At 43.1% G+C, this 12,002-nt stretch overlaps 2 long non-coding RNA genes across 2 annotated transcripts; both read left to right on the top strand.

Moving 5' to 3' along the window:
- Positions 1–1,368: 1,368 nt before the first annotated feature.
- LOC139626310 (uncharacterized) lies at positions 1,369–6,412 on the top strand. The gene is made up of 3 exons (XR_011692200.1): positions 1,369–3,497; positions 4,207–5,524; positions 6,344–6,412. It is a non-coding gene; the product is annotated as an uncharacterized lncRNA (long non-coding RNA).
- A 150-nt stretch (positions 6,413–6,562) lies between these two features.
- LOC139626308 (uncharacterized) lies at positions 6,563–8,367 on the top strand. Its single transcript, XR_011692199.1, has 3 exons — positions 6,563–6,861; positions 7,266–7,363; positions 7,453–8,367. It is a non-coding gene; the product is annotated as an uncharacterized lncRNA (long non-coding RNA).
- The last annotated feature ends 3,635 nt before the right edge of the window (positions 8,368–12,002 follow it).

Here is a 12,002-nt window from a genome sequence, read left to right as displayed (position 1 = left end):
CATTTTAAAAGAAAACATTATTTATGGCAGCGTGCGCTAAATTTGTCCCTCAGCTTCTCACCCCAAAGCCGCCGTAAATCAGAATTAATTGCTTCAGCGGGAAACATCAATATGTGGCCTCTGATTTCATTTCCGCACGCTCTAATGTGATTTGAGTGCTACCCGAGGTGCCATACCTAATGCAAATGGAACAATAAAAACGCAGCAAGCAGAGACTGAGGAAAATATAACAAGTCTTTTACTGTAATAATGCACCTCGCTGACGGCTGCAGGGGAGTCAGAAACACACTGCGCCGTCCTTTATGAGTTTACAATGACGTCTTCATCAGGAAAATTTGTGTTTTCAGGTTCCCTCCACTCAATCATATTTATCCTGATGTCTCTCTCCATGATCATCTCTGTCTTTGTCTGCAGATTTGTGTTGTGTTATTGTCGCACTGCTGACATCTTGCACCGGCTCCAGGGACACACACTGTCAATCTGTGTGATGTTTGTGTGAGGCTGTCGAGAGGTTTGTCGTTACAATCCTATTCAGCCGAGACTGTTGCTGTTAATCTGCCGTCCCAATAATCATATTCATGTGCAGACGGAGCACGTTATCTGACACTTTGTCTGGCTGCCTTTATGTGCAAACGGGCAGTAAAATGCAGGAAAATAAAACCTGAAGATTTGTTGATAAAAATTATCTTTTTCAGATATTTAACAATGAGGATGGATGCAGTCTTTGTTCAGGATGTTTGCAGCACCTGAAGCATTAAAAAGAGAGAGAGACTGAATGTGAGAGGGGTTGAATGAGAGATGAGGGAAGAGATAAAGAAGCAGTAATGCAGCGGAGTCGGAGCGAGAGGCAGAGGAGAGAGAGACGCAACAACAGCCAGAGAACGATGACCACACCACACCTGTGCTGGGTTACCTGTGATAAATCTGCTGCAGCTCCTGCAAACGACTTCCTACTCATCTATTTCCCCACTGCTGCTACAGACCCCACAGACCTGCAACACATAGAAAGTGAAGCTGCTGGTTGAATTTAAATCCACTGATCCAGCTGGTTTAAAGTGTTCAGATGGCCCTGGTGCCTTAAATTCTTTCCTCTGTTACTAATTATTTATACAAACTATACATTAAACCTGGGGACAATCTCCAGGGGAAACTTCATTAAAAAAAACTGCCTTTGTCACTAGTTTGTGAAATAATCCATTCATCCATCCATTTTCTGCCACTTCCTCCATCCCTCTCCACAGCAACGTTTCCAGCTCCTCCCAGGCGAGAGGAGATATGTGATTTCTTGTTTTATGGGTCTACCCCGAGACCTCCTACCACCTCCAGTGGAAGGCGCCCAGGAGGAATTCTAACCATATGAAATAGCTTTTTTCAATACAGTGCCAATCAGAGGAATCAACTTTTTCTGCAGGGCTAATGGGAACCCAGTACACTGCATGTGCTTGGTGTTACAGTCCTTACAGTATCTTGTTAAACTAAAGCTCAAAGAAATGTAATGGAGTAGAAAGTTATAAATGTACCTCTGAAATGTGGTGGAGTGGACGTATAAGTTAGCATTAAATGGAAATAATAAAGGCATAGGTCAAGCGAAGCTAACAGGTTGTGCTAGGAAAATGTAGCCAACAGCTAAGGCTATGAAAAGGTAGCTAAGCTAACAGGCTAGGCTATGAAAACATAACCAAGCTAAGCTAGCTTTGATCTCCAGCAGCTCTGTCCATGTGTAACAGTCTGACTGTGGAAATGATCAGCTAGCCTCTGGTGGAAGGTGAATGTTACTCAATGTGTGATTGGTGTTTTGAAATCAATCAATACACCTTAAATTTGAGTATAACAGCTTTCACCATTTCATTTGTTTTTATTATCTCCCTTCATCTTCTTCTTCAAGTGATTAAAAATGTCTACATTTCAACCAGACTATGCAAACAGTAGTTGACTCTAGCGTTTATCTGTAGATACTTGAAACAATCTAATTCAGTGTATTAATGTGTATTAAACAAGCTAGATAGTTAGCCACCGCGACATTTACCTACAGTGTCTGTATGACGCATGGAGGCAGAGACTTGAGGTTGTGAGGCACACGAGACGTTCTGACATCATGACACAGTGCGGTCCACTCTGAAATTGATTCCTCCAGGCACGACTTTTGTAATGTTTACGTAATTCAAACCGTGGTTAAATGAGATGTTTGGAAAGGCAGCAGACAGATAACATGCATTTTTCATTTAGGTAATAAACAGGTCAAATTTTAATGGATCCTGTTCAGGCTCATAAACTAAATCACATGAAGAGCAAAAGACTGAGGAAAATACAAACAGCTGTTTAGCAGCATGTTGATCTGCAGCATGTTTCCAGCTCCTCAGATTCATTCTGAGTTTCATGGATCAAAACAATGATCATTTCCGGTGACAAGTGCACCAATCAAATGAATCTCATGAACATCATTCAGCTGCTGCCCGAGTCTGATCTGTCCGGTCGGATTCTGCTGCGTTGCTCATCTGTGAGCGAACATCTTCCACGCTCCATTTTATGCTCATAGAAACCACCACGCGTGGCTTCACGTCAGCAGCCCACAGTCCAACCTGATGTGCACATGCAAAACAAGCCTGTGTCCTTGTTGAGAGAGAGAGGGAGAGAGAGAGAGGGAGAGAGCGGAGGTTAGGAAACCCTCGGGCACAAGAGGAGAGAGGAAGAGCGATGAGAGGAAAGTCACTGAGAGCCGAGGGGAAAGAGAAAGAGACAAAGAGGAGAATTCACCGGATGTAATGTGGGAGAACTGACGCCAGCCACACCGACCACATCCTGACCCTGAGTCAGAAAAATGTCCTCGCGATGCCTGACTGTCCTAATGTGTGAGGCTCCTTTGGATTAACAGACTTGGGGTGTGTGTGGATCAGTTTTTGCTCCCCTGCTCGGTATAAAAACATACCAGAGAAAAATATCTCCCTGATATGGCAGAAAAAATCCAAACATCCATGAATGATGTGGTAAAGGAGATGCTGTGTCCTGCTGGGTGAAAATACAGAAACAACACAAATACTGTCTCTGCTAATTAGAGTCCTCAGCTTCTGTCGGCACCAAGGAAAACCCACAAAAACTTGAAACCCTTAAATGATGATAATCTGCTGCTCTAACTTCCTCCACATGCTGAACCTGCTGCAGGGATTTATTCCCGCTCAGACACCTGAGCATCAGTGAGGCTGGGTGACCAGGTCTGGCTCACAGTTGCTGGACGGAGGTTGAGGTCAGGGCTCTGAAAGGACCGGTCCAGCTGGCTTTGTGCACAGAGACCAGATCAAACACAAACTATTATCTAAAATATTGAAATGATGGAGTGTGTGTGTATTTACAAATGTGTGTATGTGTCTCCAGGGCTGCAGAGCAATTAGGAGCTTAATGAGCAGGACGGGACACACCTGGGCCCAGAGTGGCCCGTTCATATAACCCAGAGCAGCAGTCGGCCCGGGGGCAGCTCTCCTCACCACACACAGCTCTGCATTGTGGGTTTTTATATTTCCTTTTCTTTGATTTTACAACAAAACATCCACACAGCACATTTCCACCGAGCCACTCTCTGACTTCACAGACCTCACTACTGACTTCTACTGACTTCACAGACCTCACGTCTAATTCTTTGTGTTGGTGTTGATGATTTCGTTATAAATAAATTAATGTGCTATTTAGTTTACTTGAAACAATAAGGTAACAGAGCTGTGAGGCTGTAACAATGGGTGAAGTTAATATGTACATTTTTCTGCATATTTATATTTTATATATGCATACATGCATTTATGTATGATATTTTACATTTGCTTTCACATTACATTATCTTATATACTTTCATCCATTCATGCAAATAAAGCATTTAAACTTGAAAGAGAGGGAGAGAGAGAGAGAGAGAGAGAGAGAGAGAGAGAGAGATGGCCAATCTAAAAGTCAAACTCAGCCCCGTTCGATTCATATTTAATTATATTTTAATACACAGCCAGTGAAGCCTCACTAAAATGAGCTGAAAGCAGATTATTAGGGACGGGGGGGCGTGCTTAATGTCATCTTTCTGCTTCTTTGTATGTCTGACATTTCCAGATGTAACCTACCCTGCAACATGCAGCGCAGTATATTCCTATAGTTTTAGAGTTTTAATGTATAAATAGCTGCAGATAAACAGTTGTGGCAGATAAAAGGATTTCTGACATAGTTCCTCCCCAGCGAGACGACGGAGCCCTGCAGGTATCGGGGCGGACTGTTACACATGGACAGAGCTGCTTCTTCTTCTGGGAGAAAAAGGAGTACAAACCCAGAGTCAGTCCAGGTCAGTTTTATAACCCAAAATCACAAATTGCACTAAATTACCCAATAAACATATACATTTTCAACTGGTGCAGTACACGACACCCCCAGCCTGTAGAGCCTGGACTGCTATAAGGGATGATGGATTACTGTCTGTCTGAAGTAGCTCTTGAATAAAGTATATTCTGGTTATGTTTATCAAATATGACTATGACAAGCAAGTTTTAGAAATTTTGTTGTCATAGTCATATCTTCAAATGAAAACACACAAAACAAAGACACAAAACAACCACAGAGACACAAAATGATTACAAGGAGACATAAAACAACCACAAAAAAAGATGCAGAATAACTAAAGTTACCACAAAATGACTGGTGTCATCTGGCTGCTTCTTTGAAGGAGGGGTTTTACCGTCTGTGCCCAGGGGCCCATTGTTTCATAATCAGTCCATGGCATGAGGAAGCACTTAATCTGCTGTGAAATACATTTGTTGAGTTACTTTCCTCTGGTTTGTGGCTGCAGCAGAGAGAGTTTGATCATTCCTCCTGTGCTTTGACACACTTACAGCTCTATCAGCCATAAAGTTTTAAAGAGCTGGAGGTTTCACCTGTCAGATTACAGCCGCGGGGAAACTCCTATAGAAGTAGATCTCACAGTGTCACAGCTAATTTACTGTTATTTCAAGTGAGGCTTGCTGCTATCAGAAGAGGAGAAGACTGTGAAATATGGATGATGTGTACACACCAAATGTGTTTTCCTTCAACTAATTATATGGTATACATGTGTCTCTGCTCCAAGCCCAGAACACTTTTCAAGTTGCCTGGAGCCTTTTCCCGTCACTTTGTGCAGAGATAAGAGCATCAGCGCGGCTGCTTCTCTCTAAGTGCATCACCGTTATCGTTGTGTTCCATATGTACTGAGTGTTTACACCGCCACGCGCACGGCATGAATGTAAAACACCCTCTGCCATGACTGTAAAATATTCCAGACGTTAATGTGCTTCTCTCCTGTTTACTCTCCAACAAGAAGAAGAAAATTAAGGTCAACCACTCTGACAGGTCTGTGCAAGGACAGAGGCGCTGAGGAAGACAGACTGTGTGTGTGTGTGTGTGTGTGCGTGAGTGAGAGAGAGAGAGAGAGAGAGAAGCAGAGAAGTCTGGTGCGAGCAGCTTGATGAAAGAACAGCAGGGAGCCAAAGAAGAAGAAGATCAGGAAGATGATAACTGTTTTTGTCAGGTGTGTGTGTTTGTGTTTGTGTTTGTGTGTGTGCATGTGTGTGTGTGTGATGACACTTGGTGTCAGGCACCAATGATGAGAGTCTCTGTAATTGCTCATAATGAGCACAGGAGCACTGTGTGTGTGTGTGTGTGTTTGTGTCAGAGAGGCATTTCTCTTTGTGTGTCAAAGATCATGTTGTGTTAAAAGAAATGTTCGTCTGTATTACTGCACATAGTGGCCAAAAGTATGTGGACACCCACAGATGTTAAAACTGTTGCTGCTGTAACTGTCACCACAGATTCATTTCACTCATTCAAAGCAACAACAAATGCGAAACACGTAAATGAACAAACCACTACATCAACATCTTTGTCCAGGTTTTGCTGTAAAAAGCCTGCATGCATTCATTTGTCTGAGAGCAGAGATCCAGCTGTTTGTTTCTGATCAGACCTCATCTGGCTTTGATGTTTTATTCAGTCATTTCCTCTATTTCTGAGCCTGACATCACTCATGAAGCCTGGTTCACAGAGGATGAATTCATATTTTCATCCTGTTTTTCACTATCACTAAAAAATGTTGCACAACATGAACATTAGAAGTGAGACGTGACAACGTGAGCAGGGATCTGAAGTGATAATGAAGCATCCAAACAGCTCTGTAGCACCACAGGCTGTTCATCCTCCATCTCCCTGATTCATCCATCCCTCCTGTCTGTTCTGCTATCATTCACATTTCAGAGTCTTCACAGAGAACTACATTAAGCCCGTGTGTACTGCACACTTTGAAATGCCTCATCCTGTATCCTGTACAAATACTGTGTCCTGCATCCTAATTCAGGTCTGCATTAGAAGACCAAACGTGTCAAAGTGTTTCTACAACCTCATCTTCACAGAACAGAGTTAACAGGTGAGAAAGATGTTCAGATGGTCACGACTGCTGCAGGACTGAATAAAGCCTGGATTCAATATCACACTTTTCACTGAACCCTGACTGTGTTGGTGACTGATCATGTTTTTTTTTTTTTTGCCTCCATTTTCAGTTTCCCATGTTTTAACCAACGTGTTAAAATTCATCACGTTCATCCTCCTGGAGCATCAACAGATTCAAAAACACCGTCTCCACTATCTCTGTCCTTCCTGAGCTCTGTGAAACAACAGAAAACCATGAATGTGACGAACATCTGGACCCTGGACAACGTTTTTTTTTTCTGTTATTAATTCAAGGAACTCTGCAGCCTCATCATCATCATCATCATCATCATCATCATCACTATCACTCCACACAGGATCTCTCCTGGAGCAGAAGCTTAATGTGTCATGTACTGACAACATCAAACTTATCCAGATTAAAATGAGGTAAAGTTCCATCAACTGTTTTTATATTCATCAAATAAAAAATTTTATATGTTAAATTTTCTTTAGAGCTCTTTCATTTTATCATATTTAATATAAATACAGTTATTTTTTGTTTGGATATGGACACTTGGTTATTGCACTGACCCCTCCCCCTCTAGCTCCCTATGTTATTTATAGGTTTCTGTTGTATCTGTGGATCTTGAGATTAATTTATCATTTCATTTTGTTAGTCAGTGTTGTTGTAGTTGTCCTGAGGTTTTTTGTGAATTGACTCTTAAAAATAAATAAAAAGACAAATCAAGTAATGTTTAGGAAAAAAAACTCCCCCTCTCTCTCCTCTTCTTCCAACACCTTCACCCTCTCTGCTCCTCTCATCTTCTTCACCCTCTCATCACCTTCTCCAGGCTCTGCATCCAGCTGCTCCTCTCCCCTCATGGCCCCCATCTCCTGTCCAGATCATGCTCCGTACCCATCCTCCATGCTGCTGGGATTTGATGAGCAGGTGGGTGGAGGGATGTGAGGGGTTTTAAGGAGGGAGGGAATCAGTGCCAATTTCAAGCAGCACCTCTCACTCGTTTCTTCCCACTTCAGCGCTCCGTGCTCGGCTGATGCTCTCCAGAGGCGGGTGCTCTTTCTTCCAAACTGAGCTCCAGCGTCGTCCAGCAGCTGCAGAGAACACTTCACGCCTCTGGGAACAGACAGGAAATGCTGCATATTTAAATTAAATATCAAACATATGTGAACATATGTGGAGAAAATCCGTTTTGTGTGAAGTTTCTGCGTGACAGTAGAGCTGTGCATCCTGATACTTCACTTCGCTGTGTAAGTGGGTCACCTGGAAGCAGCGCTGATGTGAAGAGACATGCACCTGCCTGTCTAATCTCACGTTACAGATATAAATCACATGAAGAGGAGGAGGAAGACGAAGTGGAAGAGGGCTGGGGTGATGCGTGATCTCAGGAGTCCGGCTCTGAGCCAAGGTCTGTTTTCATTTCCCCAGTTTTTCTTTAAAAAAAGAAAAGTTATTCCATTAAAAACACACTGAGTGACATGTGGCGTGTGCGCCACACGGAGCGTGACAGAGAGGAGACACCTGATTTCCCTCGTGTGTTTACATCTCACAACAAATAACACTCGGTGCTATTGTGTGTTTCCACATAGAGGAAAGCTGTAAAGTCAGTAACAGTCGTTTTAAGGACTAATTCAGTACTTTAGTCAAGCACATGCTCGGTTCCACGGCCCAAATCTGGCCCACACACACCATGATCATCAGATGCCACATCTGGACCAATTCTGGTGCTCATACAGAAAGATGTTCCAACCGTCAGGCAGAGCCAGAGGATACCAGCTGGAGTCTGTCCACACATGGAAGAATACAGACCAGACTTGGACCAAGGACCCAGACATATGTCGAGCCAGATAGTTTCATTTTGTTGTCTGAGTTTCTTTCAGAGATGAGATGAGATGATCAACATCTTCCCTGTACCAACGGTGTGTGAGTCTGATCTGACTGTGAGTGAGTCACACGTTTGCACTGGTTCACAAGTCTTCACCACTGACTGATTAACCCGCTGCTGAAACTCGTCCCCAGCAAATCCACTATTTTCCTTCTATGTGAGTAACGTTTGATCTAAACATTGAGCAGCTGTTTAAGGAAACAACTGAGTCTCTTGTTCTGAGAAGCTGTGAAGAAGTAAAAGAGACTGAATAATTCATTGCTGGTTTTGGTCTTGTTAATAATATCAGTAGCCTTACCCTGCGCAGAGTCAGTATATGGTTAGAGTAGCTTAGCATAAAGACCGGAAGCAGAGGCAAACAGCTACACAGTGCATGTGTTTAACCTAAATGAACAGAACTGTGGTTTTAGTGGTCACATCCACCCAGTACTTTTGTGCCACATCTCCAGTTACACAGTGGGATGTCATGTCATAGACTGTCAGTGAGCAGGTTTCGGGTGCAGTGTCCACACAAGCACCTGGTGCCGTGCACTGACTTTGCACTGGCTGGAAGAAAGGTGGGACGCAGCCTTTTATTTTTCAGATCAGTGATGTAGCATGGACCTGCACCCCGGCACACCTCAGCAAAGAAGATAGTGCTGCAACAACACACTGATAAAACATGTGGAGCATCTTGTTGCAGACACTGGAAGACCTGAACCTCCTCAGGAAGTAAGGCCAACTCAGGCCCTTCTTCACACGGCCTCGCTGCAGCCTGTTGATGCAGACTGGAGAGGCTGAGGATTTGTTCTTCCTAAAATCTACCACCATCTCTTTCGTCATCCAGCTGCACCACCTGACAAAGTGGTCCACCAGGACCCTGTACTTCTTCTCCACCCCCACACTATTGATTTGTTTCCAGCCTACTTACCAGCAGCCCTCTTGTTAAGTACAATGATCTCTAAATGCACAGGAAGAAGAGACAAAATCACAAAAGACTAGGCTGTAATAAATAAAATTATTCCTCATCATAGTCTAAAACATGTCTGTGAGTGTCTGTAAGTTAAACCTATGCCACAGTTGGACACTTTGCTCTACACTCATAGTAAAACGTACATATCATCCCACAGATTGAACTCTATAATCCTCCAGCTGCTCGTCTCACACTGTGACCGAACTTGGTTTGAGGTTTGTGACTAAACAAGGTGTGTCCGTACATTTACGTCCTCCCTGCTCCTGTCTCCAGCTCAGCAAACTCAGAACACATGTCTGCTTGCGATAAGGAAAACAAATGTTCCCTGCAGTAATGTGGGGGGTAATTGAATTGACAACATAGCGAGGTCTTATCTGGTGGGTTCCTCCAGGCGTAGCAGAGGAGCGACGTGCCCAGCGAGCTCATGACGGAGGAAACGCTCCTGGGCCACCAATGAGCTCTTGACCCCTGCTGCTCACTGGAGCAAATCCTAACACACAGCACAGAGAATGGTTATATAAATGAGGTGAGTGTGTGTGTGTGGATCCGCAGGGCACTGGTGCGTCTGAAAACATCTCGTTACAGCTGCAGTGAGGACCAATGTGCGCTCGCACACCCTGATGAGGACGCACTTCCACATGTGGACAGGATCAAACCAGGAGATAAGGGTGGACTGGCAAAGGTGACTCGAGCGCTGCTGTCCGACACACACTCACAGCGAGACTCGGGGAACTCTGACCCTGTCAAGTTGCCGTGGCAATGATGATCACAGATCAGCAAATTCAGCTTCAGCTTTAGTCCTGATCAAGCTAATTATAGCGAGCAGCAAAAACACAGATGTGTTCTTTGTTTTTCTGTGAAGGAGGATGGAGGAAGTACATCAACCTTCTGTCCACTCAGCACCAAAGAGGAAGTGATGTCATGGTTAAATAGTAGAGAGTGCTGGTTATATTCTGCATTAGAGTGGTTATTTTCCCACATTTAACTTTTTTTTTTCTTTTTTTAGAAAAGACTGAATGGACTCATGTGTTTATTCCTAACACTCTAATCCATATTTCTTTTTAAATTAAAGGTCCCAGAGGCAGATGTCCATGTGTTTGTGATTATAAAGCAGGTCTAGGTTCTATATTAATACTGTGAAAGTATCAAAGCCTCAGTCCACAGAGAAATCCATCTTGTTCCAGAAAACATGATTTTTATATATTTAAAAGCAAAGACCAGCAACAATGAAAAATCTTTTTTAACCAAATACGTTGTTAAATCTGTTAAGTGAGAATGTTGCTGTTCCTGCAGAGTGTGAATCTTAATTTTGTCCCTTGTCTTGCCTGATGATGCTGTTTGTGCCTCCTACGTTGTCATGGTGACAGCACGCCTTCATTTAACCAGTGAGTCAACAGAGAGAGGACGAGAGAGGTTTAACACTGGGTTTGCTCAGGGGAGAGAGCACAGAAGGAAATCATTCATTTAGGGACAAACATGGAAAAAGATTAAACTAGAAACAGGTGGAACAGTAGAAAAACATACTTCTGCAAGCATGGGTTAAAGTGGGCGGGAACAATGTGGAGTGCACCTTCAATTAAAAAATGATGCCCCGCTTGTCCAGGAACACATAAAAAGCTTTACATTATAAATTCATGAGATTTTTTATTTATTGTGTGCCAATCAGAAGTTATCTCAGGGCACTTTTCAGACAGAGCAGGTCTAGACCACACTCTTTTTCACACTGATTATAGAAACAGTAGCAAAGAAAAAACTTCCTTTTTAGAGGCTGAAACCTCAAGCAGAACCAGCCTCAAAGCAGCAGAGGAGCAGAATCACTTCCACTGGTGTGACCAGCCGGGCTGCTGCTCGCGTGAGACAGGCCATTAGGCACACTGGGACAAATCCCAATGTGCACAGATGATGAGCCATAACTTTTAGCCTACAATGGGTTCATTCCTAATATAAAATAAACTGAACTGAACAAAAATGTAAATGTAAATGCAACACTTTTGTTTTTTCTCCAATTGTTAATGAGTTGAAATGAACGATTAGAAATTATGTCTCTTAAATTTTCTTCACAAATGTATTAAAATCTGCGTTAGAGCAGTTCTCCTTTGCCAAGATCATCCGTGCACCTGACAGGTGTGGTATATCAAGATACTGATTGCACAGTATGATTATTAACGCATGTGTGCCCTGGGCTGGTTGCAATAAAAGACCCCTTTAAAATGTGAAGTTTTATTTTGAAAAAAGACTTTTATTAGACACTGAATTATGGATTTCTGGGATTAGGGCTCTGATTTACTGTGCAACCCTCTGTAGCCTGAGTCATGAGAAATCCACAGCATTTATATATTTGTTCTTTTAGAAAGATGATTATGTCTTCAGCTTCAACTTGGTGTCATTTCCTCTCAGCCTCTGTGATTGGACCAGCAAATCAATGGAACTCTTTTAGCTACTGGGGAAGTATTTCCATCTATAGGTCACCTGACAACTAGCAGAGTCTGCAGGCTTGATGCAAAACGTCTGATGGTTTCATTCAGTCCCTTAAATTTGTGATAAGCCCTGAATGTTTACAGTGTTTGGCTCCGCCCCTGGCCTATAGTCACAGACCCGGCCATAAACACGTTAAATATCCAGGCTTCTCGCAGGATTAGATCCCAGTCAAATCTTTCTTCTGATTCTGGTGAAGTCATCAGGTCACATGGAGGATCTTTCAACACATTGTAATGTCAAACAAATGCACCGAC

This window comes from Trachinotus anak, unplaced genomic scaffold (assembly GCF_046630095.1).
Source record: "Trachinotus anak isolate AG129_WGS33_773 ecotype Australia unplaced genomic scaffold, CSIRO_AGI_Tana_v1 ptg000010l, whole genome shotgun sequence".
Lineage (NCBI taxonomy): Eukaryota > Metazoa > Chordata > Actinopteri > Carangiformes > Carangidae > Trachinotus > Trachinotus anak.
Note: the sequence above shows the minus strand (reverse complement) of the source record. Positions and strands in the feature narration are given on the sequence as shown.